The sequence below is a fragment of the Ursus arctos genome, unplaced genomic scaffold (assembly GCF_023065955.2).
Source record: "Ursus arctos isolate Adak ecotype North America unplaced genomic scaffold, UrsArc2.0 scaffold_10, whole genome shotgun sequence".
In the NCBI taxonomy this organism is placed as follows: domain Eukaryota; kingdom Metazoa; phylum Chordata; class Mammalia; order Carnivora; family Ursidae; genus Ursus; species Ursus arctos.
The window spans coordinates 1,664,544-1,686,975 of NW_026622764.1; positions in this window are offsets into that span (position 1 = coordinate 1,664,544).

Here is a 22,432-nt window from a genome sequence, read left to right on the forward strand (position 1 = left end):
AGCAGACGACGGGCTCTATGAGCACACAGGTCAGCAGCAGAGGCGTCTGAGGGTAGCTGAGGGTGGACCCCGGCTGGGGAGCCTCTCCTGATGCAAACCCAAGTCTACATGAGACGAGGCACAACAAAAGCTTCCCGTGACACCCGCGGAAACAGTTCTCTGCACTGAAGGGCGACGCCTAACGCGGGAGGGAGTAGACTAGCACCGCTCTGAACCAGATCAAGTGCGAGCAAGGGGAGGAAAGCCCAGCCCCCAGCGCACGCTCCGTGTAACGCATGCCCGCGTGAGCACATCAGCTTGAGCCTACGGCCCGATGACCCCGTGGCTGGACGTTTACGGAAAGCCAGAGCAGAGCAAGCGTCCTGGCAAATCTCTGAGCCGTGCTGGAGCAGAAAGGGCCAAGGTGCCGTTGTAGACCGCGGGATCGGTGGTACGTAGGGCGGAGGCAGAGAAGGCGGGAAAAGAATCGGGACCGTGGGAAGGTGTTGGGTTCACAGCACACACAACACGGGTGAAAAGTGCAAAGAACCGGCACTTCTGAGGAAGAGCAAAGAAAACGTGAGGGACGTTCAAGAGTCGAGGCTGCAACGCGCGAACCCGTGCCTGGGCGAAGACTTACCTGACCCGCAGTTTTCAGGGAAATACTCCACTTTCAAGGAAACCAGTGAGGGACTTACCAACTGGACACATCCCGGCAAAATGTCGGATTTCCAAGCACAAACATCTCTACAGGCAGCTGCCTAGAGGCTCGTCAGGTACTGAAAGGGAGGAGCAGGCGGGTTTCGATGCGACGGTGCCCGGAGACCACAGGGCTCCGGCGCTGGGAGCTGGGCAACCGGGCCTCGCGGTAGGTGTAGGAACGGAGGACAGTCCTGCACAAGCAGGACTCCAGGAAGCGGTCCACCACAGGTTATTCTAGAAGAATCACTCAAATACCAGCTAACTGAAAGAGGAGTCTAAAACACAACTCCCGTATGGGACCGTCCGGATGACACGGAATGGTGATAAATACGGAATCCACTTACACGTGGGGCCCAACACCAGCCGCTCAGGTAACTACAGTCCTCTGAGAGTCGTGCGCTCAGCACAATACTGATCTTAACTTCAGAGGCACATTTTGAGGAAAACAAAATGATTTTGATTAAAACATGTTTTTAAGAGACTAGAACAGAAATAGATTTATTCTAATAAAGACTGACCACATCAGACCAATAGCTAACCGTGCACTCACTTAATGGTAGAACAGGAAAGTGCTCCTGGTAAAGTCAAGGTGGGACGAGAATGCCTACCCCCCCAGTATGATTGGGAAATACAGTGCTGTCCTTATTTGCAGAAAATATGATTATCTACTTAGAAACCTAGGAAAATCTACCGAAACACATTAGGCAAACACATTGATTATAAAGTGGGTAAAAAGATGAATATTTCATTCATAGAAAAGAATGCAAATAGCTTTTCTATTGTGGAAAAAATATAGAACATATAATTTACTATTTTAACCGTTTTTAACTGTACAGTTCAGAACGAAAATAGCTTTCATATATGAAAAGAAGCTCAATCTCACTATTATACGAGAAAAGCAAATTAAAATGACACAGAAGCCATTTTTCACTCTCAGGCAGGCGAAGATCAGGAAGCGTGGGGACGCTGCTGGCGGGAGTGAGAGCGCACCACGCGGTACACGCAAACATCACAAACGCGTCTTCCCTGTGATCCAGCAGTTCCTCTTCCAGGAACTTCCTCAGAGACGTTCGTGAGTGTGAAAAATGATGTCACTTTCCACAGATGCGTCTGAAACGGCGAAGGGCTGGGAAAGACGAGAAGGGCATCGGAGGGGACGGGGCGGCCGTGCTGTGCCAGGCAGCCAGGCAGCCGAGCAGGAAGCCGGGAGACGGCTGCTCGTGCCCTAACCACAGGGAAAGGCCGGTGAAACGTGCCTGTTCCCGCAGCCATCAGAGCACCGCGGTGTCAGGTCAACCAACAGCCTGACTGTAAGCGGACAGATGAAATGTGAGCTTTGCTCACCAGGGTCGGAGCATGAAAAGAGGCTGGGGCTCCCAGGGGGAGCAGGGGTGATAAGAATCCAGCTACAAGTTTTAACGAACGCCTAAGGTGGAGTGTGGGGTGACACAAGAGTATAAAACCCCCAGAAGTCACAGACACAAGGGGCGTCTGCACCCACCTGTGGGCTCTTCTCCACGTCCCTCCCCTGGGTTGTCCTGAGGCAGACCGAGGGGAGGGAGGGAGGCCAGACGGAGCGTCCTCCCTGACGGCGGCTGGAGCGGAGGAGGGCCTGCCACTGCGGGTGGAGAAGAGAGCCTTCCCTGGATCCCTCTCGACTACAGAACAGGAGCCGTGATCCTCAGGGAAAAGGGCGGCAGATCTCGCCACTCCCAGGGCACAGATGAAAACCCACTGTGGCTGGGGGCAGGTAGAGGAAAGGCTCTGCCCCCACGTGAGGGGCAGGAAGCCAGCCCGGGTCTGAACCCCTGGAGGGTTTCTGCGGCAGTCCTGAGAAAGCTCCCCCCGCCCCCCAAGACCCAAGAGGGCAGTCCCTGCCAAGACAGTCTGCACCAAACCAGGGAATGCCTTGACTCCCAACACAGGCTCGCAGGTGCAGCGGAGCAAGCTTGGTGGTCTAGCATGGCGGAGGGCAGGTGTGTGCAGAGAGCCACTGAGGTGTGGGTGAAAATGAGAGGCTTAAAACTCAGAAGGACGTGGACAGCAAGAAAAATTCCCTGGCATAGTAGCCCCACCCTCAGGTAAAGCCAGAGGAATTGGAAGCTGGTGGCTGCAGGGAGAGGAACCATAGCGGCAGCAGATCCCAATTCAACTTCTGACCAGACTGACTCAAGCCCAGCATTACTAGCCCAGTGGAAGAGGGGTATGTGTTTTCCCCCATAAATACAATTAACTCCGGACTGTGTCCCACACTTACTGTCTCACTCTCAACCCAAGAGTGCAAGACATATAAAAGAAGAAAGGAAGGATGCGGGGGGGGGGAGGGAGAGAAGGGAGGTAAGGAAGGAAGAAAGGGAGAGAGAGAGAGAGGGAGAGAGAGAAAGAAAGAAAAAGAAAGGGAGGGGGAGGGGGAGGCAGAGAAACTATAGTCACTGTTAGGAAACAAAGTAGTCGACAGAACCAGAGGCAGGTATGACCCAAGTGTCAAAACTATCAGACACTGAGAATTTAAATAACTATGATTAACATCTTAAAGGCACTGATAGAAAAGGTAAACACATGCATGAACAGATGAGAAATTTTAACAGACATGACAATTTTAAAAGAGAGTAAGAAAGAAAGGGATAAAGAAAGAGGGGGTAATCAGAAGGGGGAATGAAACATGAGAGACTATGGACTCTGAGAAACAAACTGAGGGCCTCAGAGGGGAGGGGGGTGGGGAATGGGATAGACCGGTGATGGGTAGTAAGGAGGGCACATATTGCATGGTGCACTGGGTGTTATACGCAACTAATGATTCATCGAACTTTACATCGGAAACCGGGGATGTACTGTATGGTGACTAACATAATATAATAAAAAATCATTATAAAAAAAAAAGATAAAAAAATATGGTCATGTAATGATGTTAAAATTATAGACTCAAAACAAAGTATTTTTAATATATTTGAATAAATAAAAATGTTAAAATACAAGTAAAAAATGGATGCCATGAAGCCTGGAAAACTAGAACCAGAAAGAAACTGAGGCAAGATGCCACCCGCAGACTGAAGAACCCCACGATTCATAGCATAACATGGCAAAGAACCCCGTCCCTAGGTCCAGCACGCCAAAGCCACAGAAGGACAAGCACAGGAGGTCAGAGGCACCCAGTGAGAAAGGACAGACGGCCCTTACAGGAGGGACTGACAGCCAACTCATCAGCAAGAGCAGAAATCAGGAGACTGGAATTCTACCTGTCATGTCCCGAGAGCAGGTAACCGCCAACCTCAAACACTCCACGCACCCAGCAAAACCACCTTTTGAGCGCAGAGGGAAAACAGGCACTTTCAGGACAGCGGGGACAGAGGGTCTGATGTCACCCAGCAGGGGTGTGATCTCAGTTACCTGGTCTGAGACGGAAAATGGGGCAGGGGACACAAAACCGTGTAAATATGTGGGGAAATCCAAACAAACACTGTATAAAACACTAATTATGTGTGAGGAGTTTAAAAGGAAAATAGTCAAGATCTCCAGGTCACGCTGAAATCAGCAACAAACCCCCCCCCCCCACCAGCAGGGTGGTGGGGAGGCTGGTAATGTGTTCTCCGTGGTAAAGGTGTCCGCAGAGGGTGAAGCTACCGGCCAGGTCCGACTTCCGTAAGTTAACTATTCATTCCCACGTTAATAGCCACGGTAACTACTTACACAGAAACAGAACTGGTAACAACCAAATCAGGAGAGGAAGACAAATAAACATCAGAAAAAAATACGATAAATGTAAAGCGATCCAAGTAAGGACATAAAAAGAAACTTAAGACAGGTGTGTATCCTTATCATAATGCCGAGCGACGCATCACCGCGAACTTGGTTCCTGAAAACACACACGTCCTTCTCATAGGTTCTGAGGGTCAGGAGTCTGGATGAGGGCTCGCGGGGTCCCAGCAGGCCGAAATCACGAGGCCGACGGGGGCTGCGTTCCCACGTGAGGCTGGGCCTCTTCCCAGCTGTGGGGCGTCAGGAGAGCAGAGGTCGGTGAGGTTCTGGGACTGAAGGCCTGCTAGCCACGGGCCGCCCTCAGATTCCCCCTGCGCGGGCCTGCAGGAGGCAGCCCCCTCCCCAGGGCCGGCAGAGGACCCTCGGCTGAGACGGGGTCTCGTAGAAGGCAACTCATCTACTCACACATCTACGGGGTGTTCACAGGGGGAGTCTTGGGGGACACTCAGAATTCTGCCCACCACAAGATGGAATACATAGAATAAGAGGCTAAATACAAATCAAAATATATCAAGAACTCCAAGAAAATACCAATACATCTAATTATAAGATGAAGAAAGAGAAGGTTTATTCCTTTTCCGTTTTTCTTTCTGCAAAAATTACTTTTTTTTAAACCGAAGTGACCCAACTGGATAAGCCACACCTGTAGCTTGCGCTCGTCACTTTAGTCACTAGAAATTCCCATGTTGTTAAACGGCTTCAAACATCCCAATAGAGTTATGTGCTATAAAAGATAAAATTACTCCCCTGTTACTTCTTCTTTTTCCCCCAATCTTTATCTATTGCAAGTGATTTATCATGTATATTTTCCTTACGTTATTTTGCCCCCCCCCCCCCCCCCCGGAGAAAATTCCTGAGGGCGGAATGCGTAGGTCAAAGGCCATTTTGGTGACACATGACAATATACGGCAAACCCCTTTCTAAAAATATTTGTGCCCTCAACAATGTAGGAAAGTACCAGCTTTCCCGCAACCTTGCATGCACTGGGAATCATCACTTTTATCAAAAAATAACTGCTTCATATTTTAAAATATATTTCATCAACTGAACAGGAACTCAGAGAATAGAAAAATAACGGCCAGCTCTCAGGTACCCGGGGTTTTCCCTCACCTGTGACTCTGGGCCATTTGCGGGAGAAACGCCCTCCCCGCCGCAGGGACCCTGGCACTGGGCCACCAGAAGACTCCTGAGCAGAGCCGGGCTGGGGATCCAGCCTCGTCTTTCCACTCTTCAAGCCACCGGCCCACCGGTGGGGCTGGCCCCTGGGCTGCCGTATTCATCTTTTGTAGGTCAAAGCCGTCAGTTTGGTTTACGCGCCCCTTTCCCTACCACCCTCTTGGAAGTGCTGTGGTGCCCATGACTCGCGGCGGCCCTGCCCCACCCCCCCAGGTTCGAGCCCCCGCAGGGGCACACAGAGCTCCGTCCTCCCAGTCCTCTCCTTTCTCCCCATCCTCCCCATGGCGCTCACGGATGCCTGCGAGCTCTTCATTCTGTGTCGGATTCGCTGGCTGACCTTTTTCTTTTTTAGGACCCAGTCGGTCCTAGTTCCAATGGTCTTTCACTTATTTTCCAGATCCCTCACCCTTTTTCATCACGAAACAAAAATATGAGATGCTATTGGCCTCCACCAGATCGCACGCACGTGCAAGTCTGCCGTGAGTCTAGTCTCCTCCTCCGAAAAACTAGGACATTCGAGGGACCAGAAAGATGGCAGTAACCTTCCGTGAATTCTGGAGACGGACCCCCCCCACCAAACACCCGCGGCTGCCCTAGGAAGCGGCGGGCCACACGGCCTGCCCACACTGCAGCAGGGTGACCGTGTCCGGGGCGCTGGCGCGTGCCATGTACTCACCGAGGACGAGGCGCTCAGTCGGGGCTCCGGCGTGTGGTCAGGCCTCCGCGGCACAGCACCCTCTCCTCTACGACTGCCCACTGCTCTCCCAGATGACTGCAATTTGTAATCCAAATCCAAATGGACCTTAATTGATAGCTGATGCAGGGTTAACTGTCCTCGGCGGTGAGGCTGATCAGGAAGCCGGGAGGACGCAGCTGTGTTAGTCACTGGGCTGTTCGGGACATTTTCTTTTTTTTCTGTTTCTTCTGGATTTTAGCAAGAGAGAAGAGGCATCCTGCAGGATCAGACTGTCCAAGAAGCAATGAAAGGAGGACCCGGGCTTCTTCCCGGAGCGCCCCTGTTCTCCCCCCTCAAACCCAAAAAAGTCAGCTTGGACAACGGGAGAAGAAATGAATCACAAAGTATGCTCAGGGACGCCTCCCCCTCGTTCTCTGTGGATGCCCCAGGCCCAGAAATAACACGGTGTCCACGGCAGGGTCCTGTCCCCCAAAGCCCTTGTGCGTCTGTGTGTCGCTGGGGCTTTCCCGAAGGCCGAGGGTGCTCCAACCCAGGTGAGGCCGTCCGTCCGTCAGGGCAGGTGAGCGCGGCGGGCCTGCACTCACTTCCCCACAGGACTGCTCTTGCTCTAACAGCACTGCGGGGACACACTTCTCCCTCGGCCTCCGTCCCGGGTCCCTTACGGAACTGCTGTCGTGCAGACCGGACACCGCACTGGGAGAAGAACACCCTTCTTAAAAAAGCCGCCTCTAGTAGCCCGGAGTCTCCTCGTTACATTAACCTGGTTATTTACCCGTGGGTCATTTTGTTCTAACACAGCTGCAGGGGTGATTTTCGAACTGCATCCTGTCCCGAAGGCGGCCAGAGTGGCTTCAGCAAACGTCGTCGTGAGCTGCTTCCTCCTTTTCCTTCGTATTTCCCTTCATGGAAACATGACCAGAGGTCGACGGTGCCTCAGGAGGGACTGGGCGTCTGGGGCAGCGGGTATGTATGGCATGGTCTGGGTTCTCCGGGGAGGTGACTACAGTCCCCTGAGTGACGGAGGACTGGGTGGTCTCCACTGAAAACAACGCCTGGATGAGCTTTTCATTTGGTTTTGCTTTTAACTTATTAACGCCTTTCGAGGCAGAGTCTGATCAGCCTGTTCTGTTTCTTCTTTCCTGAATAAACAGTGGAAAGAAAAGGAAAAAACCGCCAGAGTCTAAAGGGATAGAGGGTGGCCAGCCAGCCTGCCCTTGCGGTGCATTTCAGGGACAGGCCTGACGGGGCCCTGCGCCATGAAAGGTCTTCTTGGATGGGCGACGCAGTGAGCTCAGCATGGAGAATGAAAGATAGCAGGGATCCTGGAGGGTGTGGGGCCCACTCACACAGAAGCAGCCTCCTCCCACAGCTGGCATTGGGTCAGAAGGCCTGGGAACTGTGGAAATAGAGACCTTGGTCGGGCACAGATGCCCCGGACGCTGGCTCACAGCACCTGCATCATGTGTGCACAGATGATGACCAAAGGGAGGCACAGACGAAATGCACGTTTCTTGATGGCGCTTCTTGACGAATGTGGTTCTTGGCTCCCCGTGCCTCCAAGACCAGCTTCGACTTAGGCAGAGCGGTGGCTGGGCTGCGGCCAACTCGAGTCCAGTGTGCCAGACACCGTGCTGGGCACATGGCGGTGGCGGGCAGGGCCTGCAGAGTGAAGATCGAAGATTGGGTTAAGTGTCAAGGAGTCACTTTCGGGAGGCAAATTCACGTTTCTCCTTTAAAAGGAGGTTAAGTTGATGCTAACACCTTGCCCCCTGAAGAGAAGAGGTTCTAAGAGTAGCTGTCTGACATCCTTTGTTCAGACCCAAGGGCCCGGATGTGAACAGACAGGCGTCACGAAGCTTTCAGAGCAGCTGCAGCTAGTTACAACCATGACGAAGATGACGACATTTCAGATTCCTGCAGCCATAGAGGGAAGGAGTTGGCGTGGGCAACCGTGTCCCTCAAACCATGAAGAGGCCAGAAAACGCACAAGAGTAAAAGACAGCAAATTTCTCATTGTTTTTCAGAGGGTCTGGGATGACGATCCACCAGCCGCACCAGCAGCAGCGGCCGAGAGGCCGAGCCCACGACGAGCGGCGGGAGAGCGATCCAAGAAGACGCCCCACTTAGAACAACGAGAACGACGGAACACGCGGGAAGAGTTCACAGGAAAACTTGAAATCTCCTGAAGGCGTAACACAAGCTTGAGCAAAGGAAACGTGAAGTACCTTGTTTTACATCATCTGCTGCCTAAGTCACAGAGACGGCCCTTCCTTCTGAATTAATCTAGACATTTAATGTTATTCCAGTAAAAACCCACTAAAGGATTCTTCTTCTTCTTCTTGGATGGGGGAGAAGAAGATATGCTGGATTCACATGGGAAAACAAACACCTAAGACTGGCTAATAATATCCTATTTTAGAAAGGGAATAGGACAGATTACCTATATGTCCTATATGACAAGTGCGTCATAAAGACAGTACGTAAATATTGCAGCATTAGTATCTGAACAGACGGACCCACGATGGTTTTGAAAATCTAGAAATAGATCCAAATACGTACAGGAACTCGGCATGGGATAAAGGTGACATTTGAAATGGGAGAGAAAGACGGCTTTTAACGAATGGAACAACTGGGTATTCTGCAGTCCCACCTTTGACCAGGGTAAATTTTAAGTAGATCAGAAGTCTGGACATAATAAATGAAATCATACCACTAACAGGACATTTTTTAAAGGGCAATATCAAAGTAAGAAGGTCTTTGTAACTGACCAAATCTTGGGGAAAGAAAAGACTGAGCAACCTCGGTTTACCGTGAACGACACCTGTGAGGGGCATTCCCCACCCGAGAACAGAATGAAAAGACAAAGGAGCAGCTTGGAGCCACGTTTGCAACTTTGATCACAAAACGGTCCATTTCCTTGAGATAGAAGACCGCTCCGCTTATAAATCAATTAGAAAAGAAAGATTTCCAGTTCGATGGATACGTTCAGTGTCCACAGGTCATCAGGTCACAGAACGGAAACACACGCGGGTCTCCAACATTTGAGAAGATGCTCAGCTTCAGTCAGCGAAGTGCTCATTACGCTACAATTATGTACCCTTGCCCCCATTGGGTTGGAAAGAGACCGACAACGGGTGTGGAGAGACAAGAGCTCTACCGTCTGTTGGGAGAGCCCCCCGTACAGCCTCTATAGAGAGCAATCTGGCAACACACGTTACGATTTTTAAACATGCCTGTAAACTTCTAAGGGCGATTTCACTCTTAGAAATGTGTCCCTCACATATGCGTGGTACTCGTTATTTTTATTTCAAAATATTAGAAAACTCAGTCAACAGTAGAGAGTTGGTTAAACAAATTATAGTTCATTCATCCAAGGGAAATAACCCGTCGTCATGAAAGAGAATTAAAAGTCTCCTGGATCCTGCCCTGTTAGCCCTTGAGATACAGACCCAGGCAAGACAGGACGTGTTACAATGTGCGGCCGCCGTGTGCACCCCCAGAGGAAGGAGTACAAAGCACTTCTTCGCTTGTGTGCCTTGCACGTTCGGGAGATGCGTCTGACCAGGACGCTGGACGCTGGAGGCGGTGGGTGCAACAGGGAGGAGAGGAACCTCCACCCCCAGCACCGGAGGATTGCACAGGAAGGAAGGCAGTTGCTGACGGAGAAGCCACAAGAGGCACTTCCGTGCTCAGCCCCCGCCTCTTGGGGATCCCCCTCTTCCCACTTTCTTGTATTTCTTGAGTGTCTATTTCTCACCACGCAAAACTATGCTTTTTGAGGAAAAACAAGTCCGACCGATCTTCATATCATCTCTATTTCCCCGATGCCGGGAATGCTGAGGGGCAAACAGCGGTGCCCAGTGGAATATGGCTGGAGGAAGGGTCTATCTTCTTCCAGCTCCTCGTTTGAAATGGCAGACGGACTCAACAGGCGGCACTTCAAGGAGACGCCAGCCCCCGGCTAGTAACTGGCGGTTCGCTCTGAGCTCGGCCGCTCCCCACAGACGCAGAGTCACCAGGCACGGGTGGGGGGTGACCAGTGGATATTTCTTCACCCTAATTAACTTTCTGCAACCTTGGGGATGATTACGTCCAGATGGGGATTCAAAGACAACCCGCAAATTTCAGGACAGCAGGTGCAAGCAGTCCGGCGCTTTCCCAGAGCCCGGATAAACCTCTTCGGCTTCTGCTCCATCTGCTGCCGGACCCTGCGCCTCAGCTCTCCCGGTCCAGAGTCCCCAGTCTCACAGCTGCTGGGAGCGTGGCATCGGGGTTTACAGTGAAGGGGGTGTGTTTGCCCCCTCCAGGTGCTCGGGTGCCCTCCACGCCACCCCCACTTTCTTCATCCTTCCCACAGAGTTTGAACACGGCCCTTTCTGCCAAATTCAGGAAAAACGCTTTGTCCTTCCTGGTGCTCTCCACACCTCGCTCCCGGCTCACATGGAGGTGCACAGTGGGCTCGCATGATGCAGCCCGTACGCCCCTCCGCAGGGCAGGCTGGGCTTCACGGCTTGGAGGGCCCACGCTCTGAGGCCAGGCAGGATGGCCTCTCCGGGGAGCACACTAATCACTCCCGGTGAGTAATTTTCCTGCACACAGTTTTGTAACAGGCCAGGCCCCTCCCTGTGCCTTCCTATCAGCTTGCAATACATTAATTTAATGTCTCGTGAGTTTGGCCAATCCCCTCACTGTCATACTGCACCACTCTGGTCTTTGATTTACCTAGACGGCAACACTCCTGTCTCCCCGGGCCCTGCCGTGATGCCCATAAGGACTCCTATTCAACGATGCGGAAGCGTTTGGAGGGCTTTCATATTTCCCTTTAGGGCCAAGAAATATGTCACCTGGCTAGGGGTTCTTCTGGGGGAAGAGGCTGAAAGTTACCTCCCAAATCTACACTTTCCCTCTTAACTGAAAATTAACTGAACCAGGATTTTTGGCTGAGCACAACGTTGCAGTATTTCCCAGATTCCCTTGCCACTGTGCGGTCTCACGACAAAGTATGAAACGTAGGCAGAAGTTTTGTGTCTCATAAGACTTCTGTGTAGTCTCTTTGAAAGGGAAGGAAGTATGCCTTTTATCTATCCCCCCTCCATCCTGCTGCTTGGAACATGGGTTTGATGGTAGGAGCACCAGCAGCCATTTTGGACTGTGACAGCGAGGTCAAACCCCAGGGATGGTAAAGCAGAAATCTGAAGAGTTGGATTCCTGCAGACCATCCTACCTGTCTACATGTAAATGCATACCAGCTCTGCATTTCTTCTCCTCTTTTTTTTTTTTTGCCTTGTTTTTAAAGATTTTATTTTTTTATTTGAGAGAGAGAGAGAGAGAAAGAGAGAGAGTGATCAGGGGGAGGGGCAGAGGGAGAGGGAGAGACAGAGTCTCAAGCAGACTCCGCACTGAGTACAGAGCCCAATGTGAGGTTCGATCCCACGACCCTGAGATCATGACCTGAGCCAAAATCAAGAGTGGGACACTCAACCAACGGAGCCACCCAGGTGCCCCTCCTCTTTTTTTAAATTTTTATTTTCATATATATTTATACATATTATTGTACAGATAAATACTTCTAATGAATATATTACTAGTCCCCCTGCCAAGGCTAATGGTTTACCTTAGGGTGTTTATTAAATTATTCTTAATTTCCGTTTCTTACCAGAGTGAATCAAAGAGTTTTCCTAGCTCGTGTTGTCTTCCCACCAAATATACAGAGTTGGTTTTGTTTCCTTGGTTTGTACTGTGCTTCCTGCTGTGGTTCACAGGTTTCTGTGGAAGAGCAAGCTATCGGGTATGGGACCTCTCCCTGTCCCCCTCGGTGCTCTCTCCCTCTCCTCTCCTCTTCACAGATGGCGTCCAGGCTCTTTCTTTCCTCCCCGCTCCCAGCCTCAAGTCCTGAGAGAGGGCAACTTATCTCAGCTCCCATCAAAGGGTCTGCGTCATTAAATCTCGGTGGGGAGTGCTGGCTGGTGGCAGCCACAAGACCCAGAGTTGAATAGAGAGATTCATCCTACCAAATTTAGACACGGGCTCTCTATATTTAGTTCAGATCTCAAATAGGAAAAATTTCAGCCTGAAAATTTACAGATTAAATAAGAACTAGGGAAGTTTTCTTTGAGCCCTCAGTGACTTGGAGGCCCCAACAACACCATTATGTATGTTGTCACCAGTAAATGTCTACCTAGGCACGGCAGAGTCCTGAGCACGCAGCGTGCGATTCTGCTCCTTCTGGCGGACTTCACGTTCGCAGGGGAGGGTGACAGTTAGGGTTCAGCAATAGTATCGGCACCTAATTTTACTGAAGTGCCGGCCAGACGCGCTTCGTATGCACGACTCACCCAACTTCACCACAACCCTGTGCTGCGGAACCACATAAACGAGTCCCATCTTACAGACGATGGCACGGGCGCACAGAGAGGTGGAATCACTTCCCCAACATCACAGAGCCGCAGTGACAGGACCAGGGCTGGAATTGGAGCCTCGTCTCTCTTTCTTTCTTCTTTTTTTTTTAAGATTTTATTTATTTATTTGACAGAGAGAGACAGCCAGTGAGAGAGGGAACACAAGCAGGGGGAGTGGAAGAGGAAGAAGCAGGCTCCTAGCAGAGGAGCCTGATGTGGGGCTCGATCCCATAACGCTGGGATCACACCCTGAGCCGAAGGCAGACGCTTAACCGCTGTGCCACCCAGGCACCCCCGGAGCCTCGTCTCTTAAACACTCTGGTCTACTGCCTGCCAACACGGAGAACTCCCTCTCTCATCTCTAGGAATTAGATACAGCGAATCCTCAGTATTCACAGATTCCATACATGCAAATTCGCCTACTTGTTAAAATTTACTGTAACCCAACGTCACCCATCGCAGTGCTTTTGTGGACACCCACGGACACGTGCAGAGTAAACCACCTGAGTCCCCTGACGTGCACGTTCTCAGCTGGGTCAAACAGGCACAACTCTGCCTTCTTGTTTCGGATCCCACATGGTAGCAGGCATCCTTTTTGTGCTCTTTAGGGCCACGTGTTCCAATTTTCCTGCTTTTTGTGGGTGGCTTCACTGTTTTAAGTGGACCCTAACCATAGTGCTGAGGTGCTGACTACCGTCCCTGCGTGCGGGGGGGCCATGCCGTGGCGCTGTGGAGGAGCCTCCCGCAGGCACAAGTCACCGGGCTTGTTAATGAATTCCGAGTTCCATGTTAATGAATCAACAATATAGATTAAATACAGTGTCTTTAAATAGAAACATATGTAAAGTGACATTATGTACTGAGCAGTTATGAAAATGTTGTGACCAGGGGCTCACAGAAACCCTGTCCGTCCCCAGGAGCGATGGCTCTGTATTCGGTAGCTGAGAGTTGACGGTGACTTCACAGAATACCACTGCTGTGAATAATGAGAGCTGGGGTACGTGGCGGGGGGTCTGCAGGGAAGCTGCAGCCTTATTTCTTCTACTTTCCAGTTCTGTTGGGTTGCCATCTCCTCTGGCGCAGCAGGGAGGAGTCTGAGGGGAAAGCGCTTCTGTTCCTGTTTTGGGCATCTGGGAAGTAGGCGGGGCTCGGTCTTCCCCGTCCACCCTGCTCTGACCACCACCAGCTGGCTTGTGAGCCATGGCCTGGGCCCCTCGGTCTCTCCCATGTGCCAGAGAACAAAGGGGCCTCGAGCAGGAGAGCGGGGTGAGGACACCGGTAGCCATGGTTCCCAAGGTGACCTTGTGATCTTCCTTTAGGTTTTGGGACTTCCTAGGGCAGGAGGGCATATTTATGTTTGCCTCTAAAGCAGGAAATAAATTTCGAAGCCGATGAACAGTAAACCATCCTGCCTACAACAAGATGAGGAGGGAGGTATTCAGGGAGACCACACGTTGAATTGATCCAGAGTTAGTCTGGATGCCACACATGCATCACCCACTTCTGAAGACGCAGGGTACAGGGGTGCAGGAAACCGCGTTGACAGTAAACGGACGCGGCTGAATCTCCCGTTGGCAGGGTCGGGGATGTACCGGACTAAACGCAGATGCAGTGCAGCCAGCAGGCACAGGTGCACCAAAGCATCTCTTAACAGAGGGTCCTCGTAGGCAGGGACACGTTCACTTTACAAAGGGTCCAGCTTCTGTGCTCTCTTCCAAAGCTTGCTCTGTCACGGCTCCCAGGACACATGGAAAAAACCATTACCCTGGGGTGGTGGGAGCTGAAATGAAGACTTTCTGGGGCAAACCTCAATCAACACCATGGCTTCTTCACAGCGGACCCCTGAGGGGGTGAGGCAACAAGTGACGGAGTTGGAGGGCTGGTGAGCGGCAGAGCCAGTCCCGCGTCAGGACCATGGTCAGCGCCCCCGCTGTCCGGGTCCCTTCACCTAAGGTGATACCAATCTTCACGGACGTCTTCTGTGACATGTTAATACACTGAGAGCTGTTAAGTATGGTGCTAGACTTTTTCTATTTTACAGGTGTGGATATATTCTCCTCCTCCTTGTAGTAAACTTTTTTCTCAAATAATCCTCAGTACTTTCATGCACTGAAGCAAGGAATGGTAACTTTCCATTTTTTTGTTCTCTAAAACAGTTTGTTAGCTCTTGAGGTCAATTTGGGCTCATATTTATCCCATTTGTTTTACAAAGTCCATGAAAAGCTAAGAGAGACCCCAGTGTAGCATAAAATGATGAGCGTCTCAGCCCAGAGTAGGGACCCACCCTCCCCGGGGTTGTTGGAGGAAGCTCCCTGGGGCAGTGGTGCCGAGTCTGGCCTGGTGGACGGCAGGTGGGGGGCATGCACAGAGCCCAGCGTGGGCAAAGGGAGGGTTCCTTGCATGCCAAGAATTTGCCGTGGTTCTTTTGGGAAATAGTGCAAGACACGGCTTTATTCAAAACAAAGTCTGTTTTTCATATTAGAACAATAAAGGAATCCTAGTATGTAACAGAAGCAAAATCTAGCTCAGGTGGAGAGAGGGCAAAATCCGATACAAAAGTTCTTGTAAAACACAGATAATTAGAGATGTCCATATGTGACTGCAACATGAGAATGACAAGGCCACACCTCTGCATGGCCCCAGGCACCTCCCATCTCCTCTAACAACAGGGTTGAGGGGACCGGCACCCCCTGCCTTCCCAGGGTCCTCAATGAGGGAGTCAGTCTATTCCCCGACTTGGGTCAGCCTTTTGCTTTTTCTCAACTTACCTCTCCCTCCTCTTGATTACTCTCAAGAAGTGGAGAGTCAACTCCTGAAGACTTGGAAATTAATTGCTGGCCATGACCCTCTGGGTCTCTGTAATTATGCCCAAGTCTTGGGCAAAGACAGCCCAGGTGCCAGGTAGTACCAGGTGACCTCAAGCCCTGGAAACAGCTGATGTGCCAGAGAGGACACTGACTTACACCCACCCAGCCGGTTCATTTCTGGCGTTGGAGTCGGCACTGAGAGAGAGGAAAGGAGACACACAGGGAAGACTGGGGACACACAGGAAGGAAATGAGGAGAAGGGCAGAGGACAGAGGGGAGTGTGCTGCCTAGTCGTGACAGGTGTGCTGTGCTCCACTTCAGGGAAAAGCCACATCCTTAAAACATGCTCCCTATCACTTAAACTGGCTGGAACTGTTTCTACTTGCAAACAAAGATTCCTAACATGACTATACCTGCTGCCTGAGCACCTTTGGACAGGCTCTGTGCTGTGCAGAGACAGACAGAGGAGCCGTGAAGAACGCATAGACCAAGGGCCCATCTCAGGAGCACAGAGGGGGTTCCCAGCTGTCCTCAGTCTGGGGTCAGTGGTGCTAACTACAGTCAACCTGTTACCAGGAAGGCCCAAAGGGGCCCATCTGCACCCCTGCACATAGCCTACTGCCATGTGACCTGAGATCCTAGCATCCTTGATTAAAGGGGATACAAGTTATTAAATTCATGATGAAAACAGTTTTATCTGCAGTCATTTTGAGAGAGAAATCAGAGCAGGGCTGGGGGAAGTGAAAGAGTGTCAGGCCAAAATTGTTCTCCGCGGGGCTCTTTTCTTATGAAGATGGTCAGACTTAGCTGGGAGTGGGAGGCAGTCCAAGTGCTGGGGGCCCTGGGGAGCAGGTGGCTCACACGAGGACAAGATGCTAACTCAAAGGGACCCTGTTTTCACTTGGCCTTTTGATCTTCAAAAGCAAGAATGGGACACATTCTTCCGAGCATTCAGGGGTCTGTGGTTCAAGCTTGTTGGATACATTTCGCAGATGTTTCTTTCTTAGCTGAGGCCGGAGTCTCTTTTCAGAGAACGATGTTCTTCGTCCAGTGGCTGAGAAGGAGAACTGGTAGCCCACTGGCCAAAGACAGCCTGCTGCAGCCCCGTCTGCGGAAGGGGCTAACACAAGCACGGGCTCAAAACCCCAAAGCTCTTCCCCCAGGGCATTGTATCAACTGTCCATCGCTGTGTCAGAAATTACCCACAACATAGTGACTAAAAATAAGTCCGTGTATCATCCTACAGTTTCTGTGGCTCAGCCATGCGGGCGTCCTTGCTGGCTTGGGGTCCACACAGATTGCCACCCCAGAGCAGCCTCCAGGCTCACCTAGGAGGCCGCTGGCTGGACGCACCTTGGGGGTGGCCTCAGTCCACGGGCTGCTCCTGGCTCCATGACCTCAACACCTCTAGGGGCACCTGGCGCACAGCAGAAAAGGCTCACCTTTTCACAGCAGGTTGGTTCACCCAGGCTCCAAGTGTTCCCACTCTTGCCCTTCTCTGCCATAAATGCTGGGAAACCAAACACTCAAATTTCCCAGCCCCGCTGCTGCTCGAGTGGCCAAGTGACATGGTGTTTTGTACGACGTACGAAGTTGCCAGCTCCACAGCTTGTCTTCCTCTTTCCTGCTTTGAAAATGGATATCATGAAGATGGCGGCGACGCAGCAGCCATTCTATGCCAGGAAGAAGGCTCCAGGGAATTGTAGACAGTGGTCCTCATACTGTTGAGCTGTCCGACCAACATCAGAGCGGCAACCTCCGAACTTGTGCTGATGTGAGAAAAACAAAGCCTTTCCAATGTGTGCTCTTATGTTCAGACTCGCTGTTACGTGCAGATGAATCAATACCAACTGGGACAGTGGGCACCCAAGTTTCTTACCGCACCTGTCACTAGTAACCAGATGAGTCAAGATGTTGAATTAAAGTCTTTACTGTAGACGACCCAGTGCCTTATGGATTTCTTCCTTTTTTTTTTTTTTTAATTCTCCCAGGGGAATATACTATGCAGTATTTCCTGAACACATCTGAACATACAATTTATCACATCCTCCCAATCTTTTTGGAGGGTTTAGGAAAAGGCTGCCTTAGTTTAAAAGCGAGTCCGGGTACTGAGCAAAATAGTGGGGTGGGCACAGCTTCCTTGGTGCTTGCCCCTTCCTGGTCAAAGGAGCAGGCATCTTGGAGTCTCGGGTTCAGACCCACACCCTCCCTTCCTAGTTGCATGATACTGTACAATTAGCTTCCTCTTCCCGCCTCGGTGTCCCATAATTAACGTGGGGATGGCAAGAGACATGTCACAAGCTATGATGAGAGAGAGGGGTCGGGTCATGTGTGCCTAGGGTCTGCCAAGTACAGGGGACCCAGACAAGGTTAGTCTCTGTTCTTTCCCCTTCCTTCCCGCCCACAGCTCTTTCTGGAAATAACTCGGGAGTCTTTGCTTTCCTAAGACTCAGTTTCTCATCTCTAATGACCGACCCTGGATCAGGTCCTGGGGCATCCTTGCTTTCCCTGCTGCATGCCTGGGGGGTGCCCTGAGACCACCCCCAGTCCCAAGTGTCCTCTGGGGGGCAGGGCCACCCAGGCCGGGGACCTCTGCCTTGGTGTCCTCTCCTGCCCCTTCAGCTCCTACATTTTAACCAAAGTGAGCACCCCATGCCCGCCATGCTGGATGCTGAAAGTCTACTAGGGAGGAGGAGGAGGTGGCTGGCTCAACGCAGACATCTCCAAGCAGCTGGGTGTGGCCTGAGTTACAGGGAGTGGGTGGAGCTATTACCTGCATGTCCTCGATAAGGAGCCTAAAGCTTTGGGATGGTTTATCCAATTGTGCAATCAGTTACTGACACCCTTCTTAGACCAATCATCTATGTATTTTTTAGGGGGTATGTGTTATTTCGTCTCTCTCATTTATCACATCCCTGCCTAGAGGCAGATACCCCTTTTCTCAGCAGTAACCCCCAGTCCCCTTGAGAATTCTCTCCACGGAGAAGCCAAGTTCTTCCCAGGGCTCACCCAGAAGGAAAAGTGAGCCCATCCCCAGAAACAGATAATTACGGAGGCAGAAGCTGCTTGTAATTTAATCAGGAGGAGACAGGGAGGACCCTTTCACCCTATGAGTAAGTTAGATTCTCTGGGAGCTCTGCATTGTGTGTGCCCCAAACGTCAGGAGGGGGCCCAGCATCTTCTAATTCCCAGAAAGCCTCCCACTCGGCAGCCTCCTTGGGCTGAGAGCAGCACCCCCACGTCTGGGCTCCATCTGCTCTCTGCTAATGGAAAGTGGAGTGTGGGAAGTGAAGATGTTTTTGCAAACATGCTTTCAGGTGGGGCTGCCATTGATTAACGTTGCTTTGTGTCTCAGCCCCTCCCCAGCCCCGCCTGTGACTCCTACCTGGCTGCATTGTGCACGACATTTGCGGGCACTCGAGTGCTGTCTGGGGGCTGGGGCCCAGCAGCCCCAGCTATTTATAAAGAGAACTGATGTCTGCGAGGGTTCTAGACACCCACTTGTCCACACCCCAGGAGGAGCGGGGCTCTTCATCATGTCTGGACTTAATAAAGGACACATAGTGCTGCTACATAGCTTGCTACAATGCGTCTCCTCCAGGAATCCTCTGTTTCAATTTTCTGCTTTGTATTGTGTACACAGAAAACAGCCTCACGAATTTAACCAATCCAACCCTGCTCCAGTTTCCCCCTTGAGAAGACGAGCGAAGGTGCAGAAAGACACCGTCTGGCTTTAACAGGATGTAAACTGGCACTGTGCTGCAAGGTCTTCATGGTCCCAGGGTTCAAGGCACCTTTGTGAAAAACTGTCATTTCTTCAATATGGAAACGATGCTTGGAATGGTTTTCCTTCTAGTGTTCAGACGGCGATGTGCCACATACAGCAAGAAGAACTTTCTCTAGGGAATCCCCAAGGGCTGCTCTGTTCTGGGAGGTGAGGTAAACACGGGGAGCATCTCCTCTCGATGCCACAAGAGGAAACTGAGGCACAGGGGGCAATGCTTTCAACTCTCAGGGTGAAGGGGACAGTGTCCTTGGGAGGACAGCTCTAGAGCCCCCTCCGGCACCTGGAGCTCAAGTGCCTCTCCCCACCCGCCCCTGCAGAGCGCCCACTCTCTCTCCCAGGTGACTGTCCTCACCCTCCCTTCTCCCCTCCAGCTTGCTTCCCTCAAGGCCAAGAAAGCTGAGGCGATCAGAGAGGAATCAGAGAACATGCTATGTTCCCATCGTGGTCTCCACCAGCCTGTTCTTTCAGGCCCCATTCCTACGATGCAACGGTCCCTGTTCCTGCGACTGCAGCCCATTCCTGCCCAGGGCATTCTCCCAGTTCTCCCCAGTTCCTGCCTCAGCTTTTCCCATGAGCACAGGACCCGCCACCAGAACTCCTATTTTGACAACCCCCCCACGTCCCCTCCAGCGACCACTGCTGTCCCCCTCCCTGTGAGCAAACCCTCGCAAACTGTGGATGTCCTTTAATTCCTCCCGCCTGTAACCCACTCTGCTCAGACCCCCTCACCCGCCATCACTGCTTCCATGGTGCCCAGCGCCTCCTGGCTGTACCCCTGCTCCTGGCTCGACTGCCCCGCTGGTTACACATCCTCTTATTCTTTCTCAGTTTGTCTGCCGTTCCTCCCCTTCTCCGACGGCTGCGTGTGGTGTGGGCACTGTCAGCCTCCTCCCCAACTACAGCACCCCCCACGGGTCATGCCCAGGCTCGCACGTTAACTCATCAGCTCTCGGCTCTCCCCCCAGGTTCAGTGTCAAATATGTGAAACATTATGACTTGGATGTCTGCTGGGTATCTTAAATTTACCGTGCATGACACTGAACACCTGCTCCCCAGAACTCCCCAAACCTACAGAAAGAAGGAAGGAAGGAGGAAGAGAGGAAGGAAGGGAAAAAGGGAAAAATGCCTTCCAGTTGCTCAGGTAAAAGATCCTAGGGTTGACTTTGACAACCTTTTACCCCTTACTCCATCCCCTCGGCAAATCCCGTGTGTTGGACCTTTGGACAACACAGAGATCTTTGACGTTTGACCCTCTCAAGCAAAACGCCCCCCGTCTGGCATCCAGCCTGGCCTCCCCTCATGCTGGGCTGTTGCCAAGGCCCCTCTCTGCTCCCCGGTTCCCACCTGTGTCCACACAGCGGGTGGAGTGAGGCTCTGGAGGGTAAGGTCAGGTCCCTCTGCAGAAATACTCCACTGCTATCTCACTAGAATGGAAGACAGTGTCCCCTGTGACCCAAAGGCATGTCCTCCCACCTTTCCTGTCCACTCACTCCTGTCCCACTGGCCTCCTGAAATCCACTGAGCCTCAAGGCCTTTGCTCTCGCTCTACCCTCTGCCAGAGGTCCACCTGGATCGTGGGATCCCCTTTGGAAAGAAGCCTTTCCTGACCAACTGCTGGACAGCTGCATCTGTGCCCACCTGCCATCCACACATGCCCTTGTTGACCTGGTTGCTCTCTGTCTCATCCTATAACATACAGGGCGTGGTTCGCTGCTGAATGCTCTGCCCTACAGGCATGCCCGGCGTGTAGTAACTCTTCGACGCTTGCTGAGTAAACGAGATGCTGGCGTTACGCAGGCCGTGTACCCTCAGCGGAGTGGACACCGCAGAGGGCCGTGTACCCTCAGGAGTGGACACCGCAGAGGGTCACTGGAGGCGGCACGTGAAAAACGTACACAGGCCTGGAGTTTGCCCTGAAAGCAGCATCCGAGCACAGTCCGAGCACAGTCCGAGCACAGTCCAAGTACAGTCTGAGCACAGTCCGAGCACAGCCCAAGTACAGCCCGAGCACAGTCCAAGCACAGTCCAAGCACCGTCCAAGTACAGCCCGAGCACAGTCCAAGTACAGCCCAAGTACAGCCCGAGCGCAGTCCGAGCATAGTCCAAGTACAGTCTGAGCACAGTCCAAGTACAGCCCAAGTACAGCCCAAGCACAGTCTGAGCACAGTCCAAGTACAGCCCGAGCACAGTCCAAGTACAGCCCAAGTACAGCCCGAGCACAGTCCAAGCACAGTCCAAGTACAGTCCAAGTACAGTCCGAGCACAGCCCGAGCACAGCCCAAGTACAGCCCGAGCGCAGTCCGAGCATAGTCCAAGTACAGCCCTAGCGCAGTCCGAGCACAGTCCAAGTACAGTCCGAGCACAGTCCGAGCACAGCCCGAGCACAGCCCGAGCGCAGTCCGAGCATAGTCCAAGTACAGCCCGAGCACAGTCCAAGCACAGCCCAAGTACAGCCCAAGTACAGCCCAAGCACAGTCCGAGCACAGTCCAAGTACAGCCCGAGCACAGCCCAAGTACAGCCCAAGTACAGCCCGAGCATAGTCCAAGCACAGTCCAAGTACAGTCCAAGTACAGTCCGAGCACAGTCCGAGCACAGCCCAAGCACAGTCCAAGTACAGTCCGAGCACAGCCCGAGCACAGTCCAAGTACAGCCCGAGCACAGTCCAAGCACAGCCCGAGCACAGTCCAAGTACAGTCCAAGCTCAGTAAGTGGCAACGGGGGAGCCAAATCGAAGGCAGGTCATTGTTCTAAGAGCGAATTTTCAGTCATTTTGGCAAAACATTTATGGAGCAGAGCCAAGATGAGAAAATATCCCAAGTGATCAAAAGTCAGATTTTGAAAGCAAATGATTGCCCTTCCCCCCAAATACTGTCCTGACATGAAAACACTGAGAACGAGAAAGAAGGAGCTGTGGCCCTGTGGCCCTCTGCTTCGGCTGGGGCAGAGCCACCTGGGCAGTGGACTCGGAGCTGGGCTGGGGCCGGGCGCTGCTTCCAAGGGCGCCCTGGGCAGGCTGCGTCCTATCCGGGGCCCCAGAGGCCCAACCAGTCCCCACGAAGAGTGTCCGCCCTGCAGAGGAGCGACTCGGGGGCTTATCAAAATGCCCGCCACAGACTGAGAAGTGCTAGA